Source organism: Protopterus annectens, chromosome 4.part0 (genome assembly GCF_019279795.1).
Source record: "Protopterus annectens isolate FY-2018-M chromosome 4.part0, PAN1.0, whole genome shotgun sequence".
NCBI classification, from domain to species: Eukaryota; Metazoa; Chordata; order Ceratodontiformes; family Protopteridae; genus Protopterus; species Protopterus annectens.
In genome coordinates this window covers 238665123-238690883 of record NC_056733.1, presented here as the reverse complement: position 1 = coordinate 238690883, position 25761 = coordinate 238665123, and the positions used below count along the sequence as shown (strand labels likewise).

At 40.3% G+C, this 25761-nt stretch overlaps 1 protein-coding gene across 1 annotated transcript in view; it reads right to left on the bottom strand.

Moving 5' to 3' along the window:
* Nucleotides 1–25761, bottom strand: part of LOC122799277 (monocarboxylate transporter 4-like) — a 712696-nt gene that overhangs the window by 511674 nt on the left and 175261 nt on the right. Inside the window, exon 2 of the mRNA XM_044068231.1 lies at nt 8095–8161. The gene's annotated coding sequence lies outside the window, so the exon portion shown is untranslated. The remainder of the gene's footprint in view (nt 1–8094; nt 8162–25761) is intronic.

Here is a 25761-nt window from a genome sequence, read left to right as displayed (position 1 = left end):
CCAAGACTCTGGTATTCGGGCCGGCCTGCAGGAAGATAACCCAAGTGTGATGACTGCAACAGTGAAACACGAAGAACATCACACCACACCATGCATCTTAAAAACACGAATGCTATTAATCTGAATGGTCATAAAGTTGTGTGTTAGTGGGGAAAGAGGAATAACTAACATATCAGCCCCAGAGGCAGAGGAAGAAAATAAATTTGGGAAAACTGACAGAACAAAATAAAAAAAAATGTTAATGTCTTTAAATTCTGCAGCCCTTCCAAGAGTTGTTCATAGGTTCATAGGTAGGTGGTAGGCTATCGGCCTGAGGGCCTACGTAAGCCTAGCCAACAAGGTTCCCTGGCTTACGCCACCCAAGAAAGTTATTTTCCTGTGCCACTGTCGAGCAGAGACACAGAAGTGATCCCCGGGGTGTATTTCCTATTTCCCATCCACTCATCAAGATTTTCTTGAAGAGTGCTAATGAAGAACTTTGCTTGACATAGATGGGTAGCCTGTTCCAGAGTATGAGAAGTCTCTGGGATAGGAATCTATCCCTCCAGCATGTCCTGTTTATTGTTGTGACAAGGTTTATGACCCTAGAGTGTGTAGCTTGGAGGGATTGGGATTTCTTTAGGTGCAGCATGTCCAACAGCTCTGGGTTTGACACAGCTTTATGTTAGGCAGAGATCACCTCAGAGTAGGCGATATGCTACGGAGTAAAGCTGGAGTTTTTTGTGGCAGTCAGTGTAGGGCATTTGTTTGAGTCCAGTAATCCTCTTTGTGAGGTACTTCTGTTGCCTTTCCAGCTGCTGCAGATTCTTGTGAGGTACATTCCAAAAGGGGCATTGTACTCTATAATGGGCGAGTAGAGGGGAATGATGACCTCTTTTTTCCTGGATGAGAACTCTTTTATGATGAGGTGTGCCATGTAGAAGGACTTCCTGACTACTGTGGCGATGTGACTATCAAAGGAGAGACTACTGTCCACCTGGGTCCCAAGGTCTCTTATCACGCATTCGGTGTTAAGTAGATTGCTGCCTATGTGGTAGTTCATGGGTACAGAGGTTTTACCAAAGGGGATGACACTGCACTTTTTGGCATTGAGCTTGAGGCCATGGCTCTGACACCAGGCATCTGTCTCAGAGAGGCCCTTCTGTAGGATGTTCACATCATTTGGGGACTTGACTATGGCTCCTAGTTTGCAGTCATCTGTGAACTTCGTTAGCCAGAGGCCTTCTGTGTTAGCCTGTACTTCAGACAAGTAGATACCAAACAGGAGCGGTCCCAGGACGGAACCCTGTGGTTCTCCACTTGTCACTGGTTTGAGGTCAGATTTGGAGTCTGCAACTTTTACAGTGTGGGTTCTGTCAGTGAGCCAGTTGGCAACTCATCTTGTGACGTAGGGATTAATGCCTAGTTTATTGAGTTTAGCTATAATTCCAGAATGGGGGATGGTGTCGAAAGCCTTGGCGAGGTCAAGATAGGCTGTGTGAACCACCTTACCCTCATCTACGGCTTTGGTGACTGCCTCAAAGAAGTCGATCAGGTTCAGGAGGCATGATCTGCCTTTCACAAACCCGAAATGGGTGGGATCCAGAGTTTGGAGGTTACCATTGTCTTTGTTTATGAGTTCCATGATGATACGTTCCATGGCCTTGCAGACCAGGCTCATCAGGCTAATAGGTCTATAGTTCCCGGGATCAGTGGTGGCTCCCCCTTTGTGGAGTGGGATAACTGTTGCTGTGCGCCATTCAGTGGGCACAAAGCCTGATGTGAGGCTATTTTTGACCATGGTGCTTAAGTGGGGAGCCAGTTCATTCTGAAGTTCATGTAAAACGCAGCCTGGGATGTTGTCCGGTCCCATGGATGCTGTGTTTTTGGCTTTAGAGAGTGCAACTTTCACCTGCGTGAACAACAATTTAATTGTGTTTAACAATTAAACTAAATAGCATGACAGAGATACAGACAAACCCATTTCTTCTGTGAATATGTGTTGGGGAGACATGGCACCTCATGCTCCTTCATCTGGGAGGCAGTGTTCTCTGCCATTAGCAATGAAATAAAACACCCCAGGAAGGCTAAAAAAGAAAATAATGGCTAAGGCAATGGAGGGGCACTCTACATTACTGTTTATGATACTCTACTGAAGTTCAGTCCCACTTCAGGAGTGCTTGGCAGGAAACTGGATACTGAGACTGATTATATGCAGGTTTCATGTCCTGTGAACACTACTTACTGAAACAGCTCCTAAAATAATGATACACAGCTTTGTGTAGCTGAAGAGTTAATCACAAACCAGGCTATTAAAATGATAACTTACACAAAAAACATAGAACTTAATGCCAGTAAACTTTCATTCAGAGGAAATCCTGTGATGCTGCGGAGAAATTATCATTTTAAAAGTGGATTAATTATGTATCTTCTCAGGCAAACGAGGTGCCCTGTGGTGATTTACAATTCTATTTCCTCTAGTACAAAAGTATGTAGCCATGACTTTTGTATTTTATGCCAGCTTCCAGATGTAGCCCTCCTTCACCACAAGTCCAGCCCTCCTCAACCCGAGAGACTGCATGTTTCTGGTCAGTACACTTTTTCACTACTGTAAAAAGAACAACTGATGAAATGACAGATTTAAACAAAAAGACCATTTAGTCAACCATGCATTCTGCTTTCTGGGGAAAGAAAAGCGTAACCATAAACCATTATAACTAAGCGAATTAAAAAATAATAAAGTCTAGTGCATCTCACTGCACAAAATAAATATGTTTCTAAAAGTATGTGTTGTGTCATATTTGGCTCATGCCTACCCACCTTCACTCATGCTCTAGTAAAGCAACATGGAAACGACATACAAATTCCACTCAGAACTGAAAAAGTAGAGTTTAAAGTTGAGCCACATAGTGTTGAAATGGTTTACTGCAGTCAGGAGAAGTAGATTTAGGTCAGCTTTTGGATGGTTAACGTGAGAAGTGCATCTCATCGAGATTCAGACACTGATGTCACACTTTCAACAGAAGTTTCTTGTACACCTTTAAATAAATGACCAGTAAGCTTTCCTTCAGAGGAAATGAGACATATAAAGGAATAACAGTAGGTGGAAAAAAATATGACTACAGCATTTTTGTAGGGAGCAACCTCCACAAAACCCTGTTATGAGGGAGGCCTGTCTCCCCTAACCCAAATTCTACTAATTCTGAGATTGCATAATCACAGAATAAAGTGGAAGCAGTCTAAATTTGTGCATAAGATTGTTTATTCTACAAATGATGGCAATCCTGCAATGGAATTCATAATACAACCTACATATGAGATCAACATCAGGCACAGACCTGTCAGCAAAGTATCTGCTGGAGAACAAATGAATTACTACTAAAGTTTCATGCCTTAGTGGAAGCCTCCACTACATGTTTTCTGAGTGCCTCACCTCAGTTATCTACAGAACATTATGTTCATGTGCAGTGCAGTCACAGTTCTACTTTCTGGCTTCTAAAAATAAACATACATTTTTCTGTCAGTGATATCCCCCCAATCGCTTGTTTCTCAGCTGTCATGTTTCTGAATGAAATGTATTGCAAAAAACATCATCCAACCCCCACAACCATTTCTGTCACATCCCTTGGTAGTGGTACAAGCAGTAATTCCCTTCTCTAACCCCCCTCATGTAAGTAGCTACTAATAGTAAAAATGAATCCCCCCCAGTGTAATTCTAAACAATACTGGTACCTAGAGTACATCTATATGTCTACTTAACTCCAGTCATACTGTAAAATAACATGCATGTATCAAAATCAACTCCACCATTTTGAATATAAAATAGACATGTTCATGCCTATGGTAACAGCTATCTCCATCTGTCCTGGTCCTGACTGTAAGTAAAAGTACTTGCGTCTCAGGCATACCTTTCAACTGTCCAGATTTTGGCTTCACATTTTTTATCTGTTGCTCAGAAAATTTGTGGTTTTCTGTCAAATCACTGAGGATTGAAGTCACTAAATAATGACACACATTTGAGTTTCAGACTTAAAGTCGCTCAGAAAATGCATGCAAACACTAAACCTCTTATTCTAGTAACTCTCTAAATTTATGAGTAATATTTTAAAACCTGTCACTATTTTTGGGCCTTTGTTACCCCATTTATTAAGCTCTGGCCTGATTTTACATTCTAAAAAGTTGAGAAGTATGGTCTCAAGTAGCTCACACCCCCTTATTTCAGATTCCAGCTGCTTAAGCTACTTGTGTATAGAACAGAGTACATTTGAGGCTATTCTGAACCATTTAGTTACAAAATACTTCAACATGGTATAACCAAGGAGTTCACGAAGGAGATGACTGTGCATTTTTTTTATTACTATCATCATTCCATGATATCAATATTGCGTGAATGCACAGTGTGGGCAGGAAGCAGCACAACCATAACAAAGTGGAGCCAGACAACAGAAGCAATGAGAGGCACATCAAACCTCACCCTTCCTGCTCACCTATTTAATTCTGTAAAGGATTAAGAAAGCAATATGTTTTGTGGACAGCAGAAGATGCAAGGCAAATGGGAGCACAGTAGTTTGCTGCATAATGTTATAATACTATGGCATAAGGCTGACCCCAGTTCTATGCCTTTAATGGGACTAGGACTCAGCCTAGCATATCAAAGAGTTTAGTAGCATTCCACTGTGCTATTTTATGTGCCAGTTTAAACAGAAAATCTTTATATCATACTGTGCTTTGCAATACTCAGTGCTGTGCAGTGTTTAGGATTTCTGAAATTCCATCTAACATAATTCTTCATCTTTATTATTTACTACAATGGTTAGCAAATTATTACGTGTACACATCTCTGTCGTTTCCTGCTGAAAGCTCCTTGACAAAGGCTTTTCATGGACTCAGACTCAAAAAATGTATTTCTAGCTTTCAGTTGTTTGCTAAAAATAATTATAAATAAATGTGCCTCAAAACCTTTACAACCCTGAAAAAATATCACTAAAGTGAGAATGACATGTGAGAAGCAACATCACAAGTGTCAATTTCCCAAGTGTGAATAATGCTTTGATGCCGTCCTGGTGAAACAAGATCTTTTTCTGAACAGGAAGCTCATATTAGGGATCTTCGTGTTCAGACATTCCGAAAGTAGTCTGCACTGACTCAGAAACTGCAATAGTTGCTAAATGTAGTACAGTCCTGTGGCAATGAGTACTGATACAAAGCTGATGATTTAATACAGGTACTAGGTCGAAATGTTACAGCTTCCATCCTGTGTGGATCTGAAGACAGTTCTGACTTAGCAGACCATGAATACTCTGAGAAGCAGTTTATACAAATGGCTTGTTGTATTAGAAGAAGGTACTTTATCACTGAAACTATCAGGACTTCAGTACCATTCTGAACCTTGTGGCATATATTTAAATGCCTTTTCTTGTTCCCTGCCAGTGCCAACTGTCAATGTCTACTACAGAGTTGCCCTCATTACAGAACATGGCTCAGATAGGCTCCTTCATAAAGCCTCTCCAAAATAAGGCACTGTGATTTACAGTGAGAGAGGCATGTAATTAAACTAAGTGTACAAAATATACTCTGCAAAGAATTTCCTGATAATATGCACCAAGTGAGATGCCCTAAAACTCATCAACATAGACCAGTGCCTGAATCCATCCCAATGCACAAGTGAGTAAACCTCTAGTGCATAAGCAGTCTTGTCAGAAGTACTGCTGAGGCCCCGATTTTGCACAGCAAGCCGTAACTTGCCGAGGACAAAGGTGAGAAAAGGGTGGCAACCTTATTAATATGAGAGAAGGAAATAGAAATCACACCAAAGAACATTATGTAATCTAGAGTGGATGAGGTAAAAATAGACAGCAGTTAGTAATGCAAAGTTAGTAGCTCTAAAAAAAAGAAAAAGGACACTTCAAGGGAAAATGAGCTTTTCTTGAAAGTCAGCCGTGCAGAAGGTCAGAGTAGCTGGTGTTCCAGATGAGAGTGTGGGCCTACAATATCTGACAGTCTTGATCTTCTCCTTCTTCTAGTAACCTGGCCCTGGGACAGTAATCTGATACGTCATGTCTTTGGAAGCAATGTGCAATGCCTGACTCATGACCTTAGAATATCCAAAGCAGAGCAGATATAATCCTTCTGAAGAAGGTCAGCGTAGGGGTCACATATTTATTTACTCATGCTGTTATGGATGCTAGCACTCTGGAAATAAAAACTCACAACATAACACATCACCCAGACATATCCTTATAAATTAAAAAAAAAAACCTCATTCACAAGGCTGCTGTGGACATAAGGACAGCTGAAGAGACTGAAAGTGATCCATTTAAAACTACTGGCATGTTTCATTATATTCTAGTATGTGGAGAACTGTCACTTTTGTTAAAAATATTCTGCTGTTACACTTATGGTGTAAACAATAACAGCATCTAAAAGGCATCCCAGGTTTCTCTGGATGCAAGACATGTTGCTGCATGCACTTGGCCATGCTCAAAGAAATCAGTTGTTTAGTTACATTCAGTGCAAAGACCTTTAGAAGATGTTATATTCTCATACACAACTTCAGTACAGTATGGTTTAACAGCAGTAACAGCGGTAAGCATCTTAAATGTGCTAACTTTACTCACTTAAGAAAGTTACAATAATTTCTGTAGATTATCAGGATTTTTGCAGAAGGGCTATACTTAGCTTTTCAGATTCCCAAAGTGAGACATTTTTACAGAAACATAAGATTTTGCAGGACAGACTATATCCATTACCAGTGGAAAAAGTGTAATAAAGAGTTTGCTTTTGTAGAATTGTAGCTGTTTGCATTGTTTTATATCATATTAATGTGTTCCAGATACAGAGTAATGGTTGTATGTAACAATTAGAGGAAAGCTACAAAATATGTCTTGTTCTAAATCTCAGGATGCGCCATTTTTGTTTTTTTCACAAGACACAATTGCCCGAACAGGACTGCCCTGCACAAAGAGGGACAGGTGGTAACCCTAGCTGTGCTAATATTAAGCATAACTTTACATGTTAAGAAAACATCAGTCACACAGGTGGCTTGAAGCTGGATTCCAAGATAAAACTTATGACAGTAACATTGCTTTCTGAACTACAACGTTAAGGTGGCAGCACCTTCTTTAACTAGTTTTAGATTGCAGAAATGCCTTGCGATTACCCAACTCCTTGCCTTCCTTCACAAAAATAAAGCAAAACTGCAAAACAATGGAATGTCAACATACTTTCCTAGTGTTATGCTATTCTAAAACTTTATAACAGATGCTTGTTTTGCTGAAACACGGGTTCAACTCAGACCAGTCCAAATGCTAGTTCAAAAAGGGCTTTTTACTACAAATTCACTGAGCCAAAAAAAAAAAAAGTATTTGCCCCTTCTTCAAGTAATGGAGACCTTGAAGACAAATATATAAAGTACCAAAGGCCCTCACAAAATATTAATTTGACATAAGTAATTGTTCACTGTCTTTTGATCGCAGTTGTTTTCATTTGCAATGAAATGTTTGCTGCTTTGTGAGAGGCCCATGGGATTAAGATAAAAATTAGAAAATAAATGGATGATACATAAAGGCTAAATGTCTCAAGAGTCATTGTGAAACATTCCTAGTTATGTCACACTTGGTATTTTCCTTTGTAACTGTCTGAATATTCACACAGCCAGTATATGTTCAAATACTTTTCTTCAATTACACACTTTAATCTGGATTTGGCTAAATTTACTATACTAGTGTTTCTTAAACTGAGGATCCCAGGAGATAGTAGGGGAGCCCACTTTTAAGGTATAAGAACATAATTGTGCTATCCATTAGTTACAAAGTAAAAAAAATACTTAAAGTGAGTTTGCAGTGCCTCCAGTTGGTCATGTAATAACAAAAGCAAGATGAAATGTGCCAGTGAAGACTTATGTGCTATAAAAGAAGAAGCATTCATTTGCTTTATCTACTAAATGTAGTCACCTGGAAAGGTTGCTGCCCATGACACTTCTGAAAAAATAGTCTCACCTTAATGAAATATTTTCATAGTGGAGGATGTTTAGCAGCAATTTATAAAACACTGTGGAACACCAGCCAGACCAAATAGTAAGAAATATAAGTTACTTTATAGAAAGCGTGTACTTACAAAGTGGAATACACTTCTGGATCACCTATGGAAAAGGGTCCTCAGTTCAGTGGCTCTTATTTAGACACTACAATAAACAGAAAATACGCATATTAACTAAATGACTCCAAAGTAAACCTAAAAAAACATTTAACACTATGGTCTATGACTTTAATATGAAAATGTCAATTCTGTTTCAGTAAATGAGTCGATTTCAAAAGTACATTTACACTGGAACAGGACAAATGAACAAATCATTGGTAAAATACTACTCATTAAACATGTTTCAGTGAAGCAGCTAACCACTAAAATCCTCCACTCTGTGAAGGTACAGCCTACATTGGCAGTCTTTGGTTAGGGCACAAATCATAACGCTCAGCTGTGCAGATTTTTGCAGGAAGTCCAAACTGTTGAGAGTTAAAGTCAGAAAATAATGACAGCCATTTCAGTTTCAGACTTCATACCCATTAGAAATTTCATGGTAATGCAAAACCTGTTATTCTATCAACTTTCTAAGTTTGTAAGAGCCATATTTAAAAAATATCCCTATTTTTGGATATTTGCCCCCCCCCCCATTATTTATGGCTTTGTCCAGATTTCTTGCTCTAAGAGGTTGAGAGGTATGGGCATGATGTTTACATTGCTAATGTTTAGTTAGGGCGCAATGTGTACATTGGTAATGTTTAGTCAGGGCACGATGTATACAAAGGTAATGTTTAGTTAGGGTGCAATGTGGGACTGGGGAAATCCCACTCAGAAACTGCTGCAGGCAAGCACAATTTTGCAAAAAAAAATAATCAGTAAATTATGTTTTTACAGCATTATTTGGGATGCTGTAAAAAGTATGCTTGTTTTTGAATGCTTAACTGCTAGCAATTTATGCAACCTCAGACATTACTTTTAAAGAAATAATATCAGTGGGTGACCTGGAGGTGACTGGGGAATAAGCATTTTAGTACCAGTGTAACACAGGGGACGTCACAACTGTGGTCAGGATACAGGTATAAAACTCCTGTGACATTGCATAAAAGAGCTGGAGAGTGTAACTAAATATTGAGAGTAGTAGAATGTAAGATGGGAGATGAATAGTTCAGTTCAGATCAGGATGCAGCACAACCGACCCAATGTTTGCAGTGAGCTAGATAGTTGAGAAGAAGCTAGAGATTAGGAAGCTCGGGCATACTTTGCTACTCTACCCACCCCCATTCCCACCCACCCCCACATCAATTACCTTTATATCTAACCATCTCTTTGCCCTCCTCCTTCTAGGCTCAGCTTCCTGTTTCCTCCAGCCAATCAGAACACACTTCCTCTACACAAACCCCTTCTACCAATTTTCATATTACACTTACTACTTCCTTCTCACAAATATCTCCCATCCCCCTCCTTATTCTTAAATCCACTTTACTTCTTCTCCTATTCAAGCAACTCACCTTCTCTCTTCATTCTATATTATCCACCATGCTCCTCTCATTTTTCTCATCCCTTCATTTTTTTCTCCTGTCTAATCTTACATCCTATCATACAAAACTTAACCTGAATCCAAACACTCCTACCTTCTCTTACCAAAATACTAACAACAACAGACACTACTCCTCTCCCATATCCTCTTCACTCTTCTCCGCCTTTGCCTTTTCTCTTCCCAAAGTAAAACTCCCCCCTACAATCTATCCATAATACAAACATAAACTTAAATACCTTATACCCTACCCTACACTAGTTTTCTTCTCCACCATCACAATATCCTTCTACTCTTTGGCAATAGTCATCCTAACCCTGGCCCACACTTTAACTCTGCTACTTCCAACAATATTACATATGCTCTCCTTCCGTCACCTAAACATAGTCATAAACACCTTTCCTTTTACTCTGTCAACATCCATAGTATCCTTAATAAGACAACTGAATTAAACTCTTGGATAACCCAGTATACCCCTAATATTATTACTCTCTCTGAAACTTGGCTTAAACCTCATCACTCAGACAAAGAAATTCTTGCCCCTGGTTACAGCACCCTACATCATGACAGAACTCATAAAAAAGGTCAGGGTGTTGCCATAGTGTTTGCAAACTCCCTAACCTCATCCCCTCTAACCAACCCTGCTCCCTCTTTTCACCCAACTGAACTCATGTTTCCTTACTGCAAACTTAATGATCATAAAACCCTAACTATAGTAGCCATTTACATACCCCCTGGAGACAACATATCTGTCAACATACCTAACAAAACTATAATCTTAGCTGATGTTAAACATAAACTGGCTTCTTTTCACCACTAACTCCTCTTCTGCCAGCATTAACCTTTATGGCTTCACTCAACTTATCTCAACACTTACTCTTTTTAATAAACCCACAAACACTTGTTCTTTACTTGACTGGATACTTGTTTCCAATCCAAATCTTTATCACCACCCTGAAACACTACCAGACTCAATTAGTAACCGCTCTCCTATCCGCATCTTATGGTCTACCCCTCACCTTTCTACAGCTCATACATTAAAAGTTTGCCATAAGTTAACTAACTTCAACTCAGATACTTTTAATAGCTACATCTTTGCAATTGACTGGTCCTTTCTTTCATTTATCCCCTCTTGATGAAGTGTTCCTTCAATTTAACTCTAGATTCCTAAATATTCTGAACTCCCTTGCCCCCTCCAAGAACTATTAGAGTCAAATCACACTATTCTCCCTGGCTTACTAACTATACTCAGTCTCTTATACAGAACAGAGATTCTGCCTGGAAACTCTGGTCTAAATCTAAATCCCTCACTTACCTTCAAAAATATAAGGAACTTCGGAATCTAACCAAAAAGCACATAATCAAGGATAAGAAGAACTTCTATCAATCATCGCAAACTAGAGAACCTAAAAATCCCCTCAAAATTCTGGAATACCATTAACCATATCCTTCATCCTGGTAAATCCTCTACTCCCAACTCCTGCCCTAAGAACACACCTAAAGAAACTGCATCCTTTTTCAATTCATACTTCATTGATTCCATCAGCAAAGTTCTGAACAGATCCAACCCTTCTAATCCCTCACCTTCCAAAACCCCTATACTTCATAACTACTGTTTTTCTCTTAAACTCATTCCAACTAGAATTATTAGAAAGCTTCTTCTTGAACTCAAACCTTGTTCCCATCTGCTGACAACTTGCCACTTTTCTTTCTAAAGGTGCCTGCTAATTCTATAGCTTACTTTGTTTCCATTCTCATTAATCAATATCTTAGTGAATCCTCTGTCCCTACTTTGTGGGAAAAAAATCCCATATCATACCTATTCATAAAGGTGGTATTTCTGTTGAGCTCTCTAATTACCAACATATTGCTACTCTTTCTCCCCTCTCTAAAATTCTGGAGTACTGTGTTCACAAAAAAAATCATGGCTTATCTCACTCAAGAAAATTCACCATTGCATGGCTTCCACTCACATCACAGCACTGACACAGCACTCATTTCCTTTATTAACCTCATCTCCCTTGCCAGAGACAAAGACAAACTAGTGTCCTGCCTCTTTTTAGATCTCTCCAAAGCCTTTGACACAGTCTCCCACTCTATCCTTCTCTCTAAACTTTCTCAACTCAACTTCACCCCAGCAACCATCTCTTGGTTCAACAGCTACCCCACAGACAGACAGCAAGCCATGAAATGGCTATCTGCTCTTTCTCCTTTTTTCCCCATCAAAATGGGCATCCCACAAGGCTCTATTCTTGGTCCTCTTCTTTTTAATATCTTCACAAATCAACTTCACACATCTTGTCCTGAATCATCTCTTATTCAATATGCAGATGACTCTTCTATAATTTCCATTGCTGACAACCCCTCAGACCTGCTCAACCTAAGACAAACTTCATTCAATCTCACTGAAACTTGGCTTACTGACAACCAACTTATACTTAACCCCAAAAAAACTAAACTACTTCTTTTCCTTCCTACATCACTCTACCATCTTAAATCCTCCTTTACCATCTCTTCTCTCAACAATATTACTGTTACACCTGGTACTCACATAAAGCTCTTTGGCACAATCACAGACAATCAACTTAAATTTGACCTTCATCTACATTACTGTAACAAGAAAATCCACCAAAAGTTGGGCCTTTTATATAGGAACAAAAGATACTTCACACCTGACTCCAGAATCTCACTTGCCCAAGTTTACCTTCTACCTAACCTATTCTATAACTCTCAAATCTTAACCAACTTACAGTCTTCACTTCTTTCTAAACTTGAAATCACCTACAATAAAGTAGGAAGATTTGCAGCCAATCTACCTCCTAAATCATACCACTCTCATGCTCTCCTAACACTCGGTTAGAGTTTCCTAACCAACTCTTATTCACTCAACTTCTCATTATCCGTTCTATCCTTAACAAGCCCTCTGTCTGCCCTAACATATCCTCTCTTTTCTTCCTATATAATCCCTCTCAGTCCTTCAAAAGTTCAGATAAATGTCTCTTACAGATACACAAACCTAATAAATTCATTGGCCAAAATCTTTATATCTACGTTCCTGCACTTGCTTGGAATAAGTGCCCCCTATACCTCAGATCCATTTCTCAAGTCCATGAGTTTAAGAAAGCTCTTAAAAATTACCTATATAGTACCTGGATTTGTCACTGTAATCACCCTACTTGAATTTCTTCCCTAAATTTTATACACTGTGGATAATCCTTTTTATTCTTTGTCTTCCCTTTTCTACCTGTTTTTGTTTCTATCCTCATTTCTCTTACTTGTTCTATACTGTAACTTTTCAAGTCTTTTTTTTTGTATGTATAGCTTGTAGTATCTATTTCTTTATGTATTTATATTGTCTTATTTTTGCTATGGAGCTTTTCTCTCTGGGCCTCCACTGAAAAAGGGCACTAGCTCAGTCGGACTATCCAGGTCAACAAATGTCAAATAAATAAATAAATAAATAACTGGCTATTCCTAGACTTGAGATAGTTTGAAGTTCTGGAAACCTTCATCGAATTAGTGCAGGCTACATACAAAGACCCAATGATACAAGTAAGAATAGTGTTCAGACTCACAGAGAGGTTCCCAATGAGAATAGGTGTGCATCAGATTTAATCTCTGAGCCCGATGCTATTCATACTGGTAAAAAAGGATAAATACTAGGCTATCAGCCTGCAGACCATTACAAGCCTGGCCAATAACCAGAGGTCAGAATCAAATAGCATATCTTGTGTCTGTGAGGTAAAGATCTTAACCATTACGCTAAACCCTCCCCAGGTGGTGGAGTACGTTAAAACACCAGTTGGAAGGGACAGACATAGCTGTTACAAGCAGACAATGTGGCATTACAAGCATACTCTAAACAGGAACTTCAGCAAATGATATGGAAATGGAATGACAACAGACAGCACATGAGGTGAACTCTGTATAGGTAAGATATTTGTCATGGTGGCAAATGGAGGAAATCAGATGAAGCTGAAAAATGAAAAAGAAGGGAAAACAGTGGAACAGGTTAACAGCTTCAAGTATCTGGGAGGGGTGGTTGAGAAGAAGGGATGTTTAAAAGAGGAAGTCAAAGCTAGACATTAGAGGGGGTGCAACAAACTGGCTCAGGATATGGAGGGTAGTGTGTGACAGAAGAATGTTAGATAAACCAAAAAGTAAGGTTTATGGTACAGAAACCTGGGCAGTGAAAGCAAAAAAGCAGAGGAAGCCAGAGGTAATAGAGATGATGAGATGTTGCAAAGGATGCACACTGTGGGACATACTAAGAAATGACATCATCAGAGCATAAGCCAAAGTACTGACAATTGCAGAGAAGGTCAAAGAGAACTGCTTCCCGTAGTTCGAGCACATGTGCAGGAAAGCAGAAGAAGATTTTGGACAGACAAGAAGGCAAGAGGATATGACATCTAGCAAAGAGATGAATGGATTGTGTGAGAGAAGAACAACAAGGTAGGAGAGTGACACTGAAGCAAGACAGATGGCAACTCTACCCGAATATAGACTGGGAACATTACTCAAGCCCTAACTTTCTAGCCCAACGGTTCCTGGAGTTCATAAATTCAAATGCCATGGAACAGCTAGTCACTGTTCCCACGAGAGGAGAAAATATACTAGATCTCATTGTCACAAACATGGGGACAAAATGCTCCACACCGGAAGTATATCCCTCATTGGTGAGATCTGATCATAAACTAATCTCACTGGAAATCCACATCCCGCCCCCACCCAAACAAAAAAGACCATAGTGAAGAACTTCTCTAAAGCAAACTTCACACTACTCAAGACTGGTGTGGTATCCTTCAAGGCCCCTGAGTCAGAGGAAACCACAACCCAAGCTGCGGAAGCCCTTACAAATGCCTTCTATGAACACCTCCAGGACTGCATGGATCAGGCAATCCCAAATAAAACCAAGACTCTTTCCACAAAGGGCAAACGCCCAGTCTGGTGGACCCCAGCCATTAACAAACTTTACAATAAGAGGAGAAAGCTATTACATGATAGAACAAAATCCATAAAGGGAAGTCACCCCTGATCATTATTAGTAAAAATTACGAGCACTCATAAAATCAACTAAGGCCAATTTTGAGAGAAAAATTGCCATGGATTCAAAGGACAATCATAAGGCCTTTTTCAGCTATGTTAGGAACCTGGGTGGAAACTCACAGATATGCTCAGAATTAGTCCAAAATGATACAAAAATCACTGAACCCACAGACATTGCCAACATACTGGCAGACAGGTTCAGTGCAAACTTCACCCCTCTCCCCTAAAGGAGAGATAACTATCCCAGCCGAGTGTAGCCTCCCGGACATCTCAAATGCGCAGGTGAAAGCTGCTCTCTAAAGCTAAAAACACAGCATCAATGGGACCGGATGGTGTCCCCGGCTGTGTGCTACGAGCTAAATGAGGAATTAAACCCGCACATAAGGCAGCTGTTTAATCTCAGCCTTACCACAGGATACGTGCCCAAGGAGTGGCGTCGGCAACTGTGGTCCCACTCCACAAAGGTGGCCTCTACGGACCCTGGTAATTACCGCCATAAGCTTAACAAGTCTAGTCTGCAAAGCTATGGAGAGGATCATAATGGAGCTCATAAACAAAGATATAGGGGACTTGCAGACATTGGACCCGACCCAGTTTGGCTTTGTCAAGGGAAGATCATGCCTTTTGAACTTGGTCGACTTCTTCCAAATAGTCACCAAGGCCATTGATGAGGGAAAGGCAGTCCATACAGCCTACCTTGACCTTGCAAAGGCTTTCGACACAATACCCCACTGAGGTATTGTAGAAAAACTTACCAGCTTAAATGTAAACCCATATGTCACAAGATGGGTTGCAAACTGGCTTAAGGACAGAACCCACAGGGTTAGAGTTGCTGGCGCTGTGTCAGACTCCAAGCCGGTCACAAGTGGTGTCCCACAGGGCTCGGTCCTTGGCCCCCTATTGTTTGGCATCTACTTCTCAGAAGTACAGGCCAACATGGGAGGACTTTGCTGACAAAGTTTGCAGATGACTGCAAACTGGGCCATAGTGGAAAGTGCATCGGACACTGATATCCTTCAGAAGGGACTCCACGGAAACAGATAGCTGGTGCCAGAGCCATGGCCTGAAGTTAAACGCCAAAAATGTATAGTCATACCCTTCGGGAAAAACAAGGTAACCCCAAGCTACCATATAGGTGGCAATCCACTAAGCACAGAAGAGGTTATCAGGGACCTGGGGACCCAGGTTGACAGTGGCCTTTCTTTTGACACTCACATTGCTAAAGTGGTTAGAAAGACCTTCTACATTGCCCACCTGATCATGAAGGGATTCACATCCAGATCTAGTGAGGTCATTGTTCCCCTGTACTCTTCACTTATCAGACCAATGATCGAGTACAATGCCCCATTAGGGATGTATCTCACCCGACATCTGCAGCAATTGGAGAGACCCCAAAAGTTCCTCACCAAAAGGATAAAGGGACTCCAAAATCTGTCATATGCTGCCAGATTGAAGAAACTCCAGCGCTAGTCAGTCGCATACCGCCTGCTCAGAGGTGACATGAGCCTGACATACAAGGCCATGTCCAACCCGGAATTAATGGACATGCTCCACCTCAAAAATCCAAATCCACCAAAACCACTAGAGCAAGCGACTTAAACCTTAGCACGGATATAAATAGGACGTGCTGGAGGGATAGATTTATCACTCAGAGACTCCCTATGCTGTGGAATAAAATCCCGGTCCATGTGAGGCAGAGCACCTCGCTGACTCTGTTCAAGAGAAATCTAGACCTGTGGATGGGAGATCGTAGGTTTACCCCGGGAATCATCTCTGGTCACTGCTGGACAGAGGCACAACAAACTAATGGGCACAGTATTTTTCATATATAAGGGGCGTAAGCCACAATAATTTGGGCTAGGCTTATAAATGCCTTAGGGCAGATAGCCTAGTATAAACCTATGAACCTATGAACCTATGAACACCCTGGCCCCATATAAAAATGGAGTGATGATGTTGATAATGATGATTAAAAGGCAATCTACAGCCATTCACTGCAGTGACATGCTATAATATTGGAATCATTGTATATACAACTGTAAAGTATAACTTTGTGATTTCACTAAATGACTATAACAAAGCACTGGAATTCAATGAGGTACATGCGATTTCAATTACCCCAAATATATGTCAGACAAATCAGCAAGGAAATTGGCTAAGTTTTACCTTTGAAATATAGCAGTGGTGTAAAACAGTATTTCCATTGAAATCTGCTTCAGCATCAGCTCCACTGTCTTCATGCTGCTTGAGTCTGAAAATGTCTGGGTCTATATTAGATAAACAAAAGTTTATCTTACCGAATGCTGACCTTATTGAAAATCCCAGAACTCAAAACTGCAATTGTGGGGGGCTGTGCCCCCCACACACCCCACTAAATATATATTCCAACTCCGAGATTGCACTACAGTGAGGAAAGGGCAAATATTCCCATCTTCACTGTACTGCGATCTCACAATTCCGGTTTCAGGTTCTGGGATTTTCGCTCATGTTAGAGTTCGGTAAGATAAACTTTCGTTTATCTAATATAGACCCAAATGTCTTTGTTATTCTAAACACAAACAGTAAAATAACAATCCTGAGCAGTGCACAGAACCTTTACAGCTGGCTACCTAAACTCAGTCATGAATCCTGCAGCTCCAAAAGCCATGCCTGCGTGAGGTTAAGGCACTACTTTGTTAGTGTGCTGTATTACAAAAATCATGGAATATTCACACCTGAATGCTTTCCTCATATCAGCCCTACAAACACCAACAAATTATATGGCTTGTATTGCCATAAACTTACTAAACCGCTATGCTTTGCTCTATTCTTGGTAGGCACACACTGTTAAGAATGGTTTATTCATCTGTAGTTATATTTCTTTGATTTAATGCAATATTTGGGTAAGGACATTGAGAAATTATGACTGAAGCTTATACACTTGAAATATGGCAATTCAAACTGTTAGTTGTGAAACACACATATGCAAATCTGCCACAATTCAGATAAATCAGAAGATGAGCCTTGTGTTTGGGCACTGCACCCCATGTAATTGCTGTGCCCTCACACAGTCAATCAGGGTGTCTAAGTGCTTAAATCGAAACATTATACACATACTCAGAAAAAAGTACCATAACCAAATAAAATGAGGAATTAAAAGGCAAAGGATCAAGCATGAAAACATTTCTTAACATTTCAAAAGATTAACACCTGCAACAAGGAAAGCAAAGGTACCATAACTGTAAACAAAGGCTGCTAGACACAAAAAACAAACAAAAAAACCTCACCCACCCCAATCAGAAGAGCATCTTAAACTTTTCAATACATCAAATGAGCTGATGAGTAAACATATGAAAACAGTAACTCAGCTGACCCTTAGCTGTCAAGCTTCCCCTCCCAACCCAGCACTAATCTCTGTTGATGGGAGAGGCTTACATCATGGCAGTCATTTGCAATGACACTGCGAGAGACCTGTCTCCACCAACATTGTGGCATGTCTCAAGTTACCAACTCCCAACATGCTTTGGCTGTATGTCCTTAGCACACCCCCCACCAACCCCCAAGGAGAAATAAGCAGGCTCAGACTCATTATTTCCTCCCCCATCAACTTCAGCAAGTGCCTGATCTCCTAGTCACACTCAGGTAACCTCCTAGAGTTGGGTTGGGCAACAGTTGGAGCTAGAATGCAAAGAATGACAAAGCTTAAGGCTGTTTACCTCTCCTCAGGTGAGCAGGTGGGGGCTGTGTGTCTGTGAACATCCTCCATGGTACTCTCCACTGGTAGATACTAAGATCACATGCAGATGCTGTCTGCAAGGGGACAGGGCCATAATTATACTTCACATTGAAGTGTGAACATTAACTGTGGAGCCCATGGGACTAACAGAGCTAATAAAACCCCGATGGCTGCCTGAAAGATGGTTCCCAAAATTTGCTCTCACCCACTAGGTGGTAGGATGCTGACTGATAGAGGAGAACCTGGTGGTTGGCATACAGCAGGTGGAACGTTTTCAAAATAGTGTTCAGTATTATCAAAAACTCAACGCATAAGTGTAATATTTGTGATTAAAGACTAACAGTCACATTAAAGTTCAGGAAAATGTTTTTTTTTTCAAATTCATGTCCCAACTCATCAGCCCAGCAAATCACTACATAGCTAAGTTTTCCATCAGGAAGTAAGGAAATGGGATGGAAAGTAGTCACTGGCCACACTGATAGCCTTGCCACTGAACAGTTATTCTGGTGCAGATGACATTCCTAAATTCTCATCTGAGCTCTGGTGGGATCATGTTGATCCACGGCTATCAGAAGTTAGCTATCAGATAACAAACTCTGATAAACAGAGTAAATGCACAACAGCTGTAGAAATCCAATGGCTTTTTTGAGAGTTCAGGAGCAGGCTTTCTGTTTTGGGGTGATGTCAGAAAGTGTTCCAACCCCCCTCCATCAAGTGTTAGCTATTTTCCCCTGATCAGACTGTAATGACCTCCATTCTGCTGACAGTCCTAAAACCATAATAATCATACTCATCCTTTTAACCAGTTACTACAGGTGTCCCTCAGGACTCTATCCTGAGTCGTCTCCTATTTAATACATTTATTTATTTATTTATTTATTCCAGTTTGATGACTGAGGAGGTCCACTGGGCTTGTGGAGCCCGTTTTCAGTGGAGGCCTGGGAAGAAAAGCTCCACAATACATAGTTTAGTTACATGAATTAATTACAAAGAATCTTTGCATTACAAACAACAGGTAGCATTCAGAAAAAGAAAACAAATAATTACAATTGTGTTTAGATGAGAAAAACAGGCATATAGCACGGTGGCTACATATTACAGTTTAGTTATTTATACAATCTACATTTGTGAGTGAGGTTAGCTTGGTGTGAAGGTTAGCCAGGAGTATAAGTGGAGGAGAGCTTGAGAGGTATGGGGTGAAGAATACAGTTGCATTTCCTGTTTGAATAAAGATAAGAATGAAGTAGAGTTTTAAAGTTTTCAAGGTTGTCACAGGTCCTCAGTGAAGAGGGGAGATAATTGCATTTTTTTAGCTAAGGAAAAGGATAGCAGAAGCTGACCAGCTGGGCACTTGGGTTTGTGGACTGTGATTAGGTTTTGGTGGGTAGATCTAAGGGTTCTATGGGGGGGTATATGGATGTTGAATACTGGATAGAACAGGGCACTTAGTAGGTTGGAACAGTAACCTGTGGGCTGTGGTGATTTGGAGAAAGTCTAGTTGGTTGGGGAGTTCAAGCCAATTTAATGAGTGAAGGGAGGTACAATGATGGGAGGAGGATTTGGCTTTGGTAGCAAATCTGGAGATTTTATTGTAACATAGTTCCAGTTTGGAGGAGAGAGTAGAGGATAAATTAGTAAGCAGAGGAGCACCATACAGTAGAGCGGGAAGGAGACAGATAATGGCAAGAGTTAGTCTGGTGGCAGGAGAGAGGAAGTAGCTGTTTCTGTAAAGTAGGCCGAGTTTTATGTGGGTTTTCTTAATGTTTAGCTGGACGTGAGTGTTAAATTTCAGGTGTTCATTCAGTTGTTCATCAATGGTGACACCAAGAAGTTTGGCGGAGGGAACAACCTCTATAATGGAGTTGTTTTGGCTGGTAATTTGAAGTGAGTTGTTGTCAACAGGGGAAGTTTTTGAAGGAGAGAATAGAAGGATTTTAGATTTGATGGCATTTAGTGAGAGGTGATTTTGGAGCATCCAGTTTTCGGTGGTTGAGAAGGCTGTTTGTGTCAGTAATTGGAGATCTGTTAGGTTAGAGGCGCTGCAGATCAAAGTAGAATTGTCAGCATATTGCACAATTTTGGTATTGGGTATGGCTTTGTGAAAGCCATTAATAAAGATGTTGAATAGCACTGGGACAAGTACGGATCCTTGAGGTACTCCAGTGGGGGTAGGAAGAAAAGTGGAGGTGCCTTGGCCCCATTTTACAGCCTGAGACCTGTCTGAAAGATAGATGGAGAACCAGGAAAGTGCCTTGTGGGACAGATTAAGATTAGACAGATGGTTTAGGAGGTGGGTATGGAAGATGGTATCGAAAGCTTTAGCTAAATCCTGCAGAACTGTGGACACTATTTTACCAAAATCACAAGTTAGATTAACAGTATGTAAGAAGGAGAGAAAGGCGGTGTTGGTACTGTGTCCTGGGTGGAAGCCGTGTTGGGTAGGAGAGAGTAGCTGGTGTTTGGCATGAGCTGAAGGTGGATGCATTTTTCAAGCAGTTTGGAGATTGGGAAGAGGATGGCTATGGGGCAGAAATTTGTGATGTTACAGTTTTTGCCACCCTTGTGAAGTGGAAGAATATAGGCAGCGCGCCATACTTTGGGTACATAGGATTCAAGTAGGGATCTATTGATCAGGATGCTGATAGGGAGAGCAATTCCATCAGTGGATATTTTTAAGAAGGAGGATGGAATGTTGTCGGGGGCATTAGAGCATGGTTTTAGTTTTGAGAGTAGTTTCTTTATAAGGGAGGTGGAGACGGGTTTGAGTTTGAAGGTAGGGGGAGAAGAGGGTGAGGAAGATTGAGTGTGGTGGTGTAGAGGGTTATTGTTGGTAAAGGTCTTGGTCAGCTCAGCAACAGAAGTGGTGAAGAAGGAATTGAATAGTGAGGCAATTTCAAGGTCAGATTTGCTGCTGTCGGGACAAGGGTTGTTTTTAGTACCCGGGCTAAGGAGGGAATTAATTGTTCCAAAATTGTTTGGGTTTTTTTGGATGATTTACTTCTAGTTTGATGTGGTAAGACTTTGTCTCTAATGACTTGTTTTTTGGTGAGGTTTCTTAGTTGTTTATATTTAAGTAAGATTTCAGGTTATTTATATTGGAGGTGTGTTTTCCAGATTTTATCTCTTTGTAGCATAATCTTTTTGGTGTCTTTGGTAAGCCATGGGGCGGTCTTAGTTTTTACTCTTTTTGTTCTTATTGGAGCTAGGGAGTTGAGGACATTTAAGAATGTTGAATTGAAAAATTCAATGGCTGCGTCTAACGGAAGAATTTTTAGGGGGCTCCAGTTAGTTTGTTTAAGGGAGTCAGAAAAAGTAGTAGGATTAAAGTTAGAGAGGTTACAAGTACGAATGAAGTGGAGGGAGTGTGGGGAAGTGAGGGTAGCTCGATGGGTGAAGGCTGGGAAGTGGTCTCCTAATGGGTCAGGAATGACACCAGATTTTATGACTTTATTAGGATGAGATACTAGGATCCAGTCTAGTATGGAGCCAGGGGGGTTGGTTTTGTTAGGCCTAGTAATGGGGTTAGTAAGTTGGGTGTAGTTAAATAGATTGATTGACATTGCGGGATTAGGGTTATTAATTTTGTTCCAATCAATAATTACATCTCCCAGTATGTAGATTTCTAGCTTAATATTAGAGAAGGTCCAGGAGAGGATGTCTTCCAGGGTAGTGGTGTTGTTACCTGGAGGAATATAGAGGGAAATAAGGCAGATGCTTTTATGGTTATTTATTTTTAGTAGGCCAGTTACAAGTTCAGCATTATTGAAAGAAGGGATGGGATTAGGATATGGAGTAATGGACAACTGGTTGGAGTAGATTAATGCTGCACCACCACCTCTCCTACTTAAGCGGTCAGATCTAAGAAACTGAAATCCAGGGGGAAGGAATTTGGAGTCACTTATATGAGGTTTTAACCAGTTTCTGAGATGGCTACAATGTCAGGTGAGTTGTGATTGAGCTAGGCATGAAAGAGAGTTAATTTATTTTTTTAAACTTTGGGCATTGATGGTGAGGAATTTGAGGTATTTACAGGTTAATTTATTATTGCTGCTAGGATGGTTTGTTGGGGAGAAGTTCGGTCCTGGATTAGGGTGAATGTCACCGGCCGAGCAAAGGTAAGTGAGAAAAGGAATAAGTATCTTTGGTTTGTACTTTGATAGTTGTGCCTGGCAGTAATTAGGTTTAGGTTTGTAGTATTTAATTGGGCCTGGGAAAAGCTTTACTTTTAAGTGGAGGATAGGGTGGGAGGGAACTAAAGAGGCAAAATGTTGTGGAAGTGTGTTGTGAGGGGGAGGTGGGGAGGAAGAGGGGTAGGATGTAGATGGAAGTTGGTATAGGAGGTAGCATGGTACAGAGGTAGTAGAAGAAGGATGAGGAAAGATGTGGAAATAAGGATTTTAGGTGGAAGAGAAAGCATGGTAGGTGGAGTGTGTCAGATGTAGTAGAGAGGAGGGTAATGGGACTTAGGTGAGTGGGGGTGTAATAGTGAAAGTCAGGTAGCATGGAGGAAGGGGCGGAGCAAAAGTGTTCAAGGAGTGGCTGGTAGTGAGAGGGAGGGATTTCTAGATGAGAATAAATGTAGGAGCACTGGGGGTGGGTGAGATTTGGGGATAGGGTAGGGGAGTGAAGTGAGCCCGCAGAGCGAACGGAGTGGGATAGAGCAGAAAGGCAAGAGAAACTGGCAGAAAAGGTATCAGCTACTTACTGATTATACTACATAGTTTTCTAAGACTAGAAAACAAAAAATACAGGAGTGGAGAGGGTATTTAATGGTCTGCAGTAGGCTGCTGATTCACACACATGGAAAGGGCAGGCTAACATATATAAGTAGTAATAGGTAATTAAAACTAGTGTAAGGATATACATACATTCACAGAAATTAGTTTTGGGAAGTATTATTTGTTAATGACTTCTATACCTCCACTCACCATGCTATTTCAGTTCAGTATACAGACAACTCAACATTAATATGTGTAGCCTCAACAATAAATAAGCTGTAAGACATTACCCCCATATCTTTCTCCTTTGTAGAAACCTGGCTCAAACAATCAAACCTTCTACTCAACCCAAAGAAAACTAAGTAAATGCTTTTCACCTCAAAAAATTGCCAAAATCAAAAGCAACCACTTACCATAAAGTCAGCAAATAATACTGTCACTGAAACTGTAGCTCAATAGATGATAGTCTCAAATGTCCACCATATGCTGCACACCATTACACCTACACACCAGAATCTAGGTTCCCTTTAAAGGATCAATGGATTCCTTATAGATACTGCAAGAATAAATCTAGCCACCACCTTCTTACTGCCAGCTTTCTTATACACTGTTCCTATCCTAACAAACATAAACAATACTCGAAAGAAACCTGCCTTCTGCTACAATAAAATAGCTAGATTTGCCACCAGTCTCCCTCATAGGACACACAGTTTCTTAGCTTAAAGCTAGCCAGCTTGACCTGCACAACTGACTAACATATTCAAAACTGACTACAGCACACAAACTCATTCATCATCCAGAAAAATGCCCTGCACTACAAACCTTACTACTGCCCTACTGTACAGCAAGGGACCTCTGTTCTAGTAACAAATTCTTATTAGGTACAAATAAGTCAAATAATGTTGCAGGAGACTCGCTCTATTCCCAGTGCATTGCTAAACTCTGGAACAGTATCCCCATGCAAATAAAACTTTCTGACAAAGTCAATAGTTTTAAACCACTGCTTAAACAACATCTTAACCAAATCCTGGTCCTGTACATGCTCATCACAGGGTTAAAACTTTTCACTGTGCAATACTATCCAAACACTCTCTTTAAACATAATATTCTCAACCTCTTACTGAAACGACAAAACAATTTTTATACATAACTGCTGCCTGTACAATTCACTAAGTTGCATGTGTGTTTTCCCTTTAATAACTTCCACCTCTGTGAAATCTTAGAATGTACACATATAAATGTAACTACTGTTTGTGTATAAATGTTAATACAAATATAGCTACTCTGTGTTTGACTGGAACTTAGTATAATGCAATGTAAGGAAATTGAGCTTTTCTCCCCAGGCCGCTGCTGAAAATGGGTATTACCCAGTCAGACTGTCCTGGTAAACAAAGACAAATAAATAAGTCCATACTTGATGTTTTTTTCTGAGCAGATAGCCAGGCACCAGTCCTACATATCTATAATACCCATGAGCTGTCCAGGACATGCTGTAGCATCCAAAACTGTACCATTATAAAAAGCCACATACAAATTTCCATTCTTCTCATGTCATTACTATAAATTACAACTGGAACAGCTGCTGTTCTATGTGACCCCAAACGACCTGCATAATCAAGGCACCATTGAAGAGGAACACCCTATGCTACGTTACTGCACAGATCGATGAAGAGGTGAGGTATGCTACTTTGTTGCACATAAAGAATGAAAAAGGTTATTGTGTCAGGCCTATCTGTGTGTCTGGGCAACCAAATGTTCATCTAAAACTGAAGAAGTTATAAATGCAACTATGACTTGCAGCCACAGTTTTCATTATCTCTTTAATACAGACCTCCCCCTTCCTGTCAAGCATACGTGTAGCTACAATGACAAAAATAAAGATGTAACAGAGGAATCCCTTCATCTAAAAGATACAGCTATCTTACTGAAATGGCCACAGATATTTACATAAAATAAAAGCATTAACTGTGGGTACATATAAGCCAAGATTTATAAAACTTTTTGCAGGACATCCACATTTGCAAATAACAAAACATGTAAGCTTTACCAAACTTTGCTTTTTCCAGTGGTACTTTATTATAATACAGCAGGCATTTAGGGTACAGATGTGAAGCAAACATTTTTTTTGTTACACAACTGAACAGTTCCGAAAAGATAAGAACTGTCAGAGTGTATAAGGCACACAGTTCAAAACAGGGGGTGAGGTCAAACATTTCACTATTAAGCAAGTCACAGGCAATCACAAGTGCATATGAGCTGTATTAAAAAAAACACAGAGTTCATCAAGTTTAGGTGAACATAGGAAGTACAGCAATGCCAACACAGGAAGTGCAGTAATGTTACTTAGGCGAACACAGAAAATGTATTCATATGACTAATTTACTTCACTCTTTACATACATATACCAGCCAAAATGCAATTCAGCATGAGATGCTAACAGATATTTTCTTATGAAATAAATTGTAGTCCATGAGCAATGATGAAGTAGTCTTAGAGTTTTAACTTAATTAAGCAATAACCGACGACGTCGGTGTGGTATACTGTAGATTTACCCATGGTTGGTGTGGCTTAATCACGACGGCGAAGCCTGAGTGATTAAATAAAATCAACCATGGGTAAATCGTCAGTATACCACACCACAGAGTCGGTTATTGCTATTATACAATGACATTATTTAAGAAAAAAATACTTACTTTTCTTAAATAATGTCTTTGTATAATGTCTCCATTCTGCCCTTCCGCATTTTA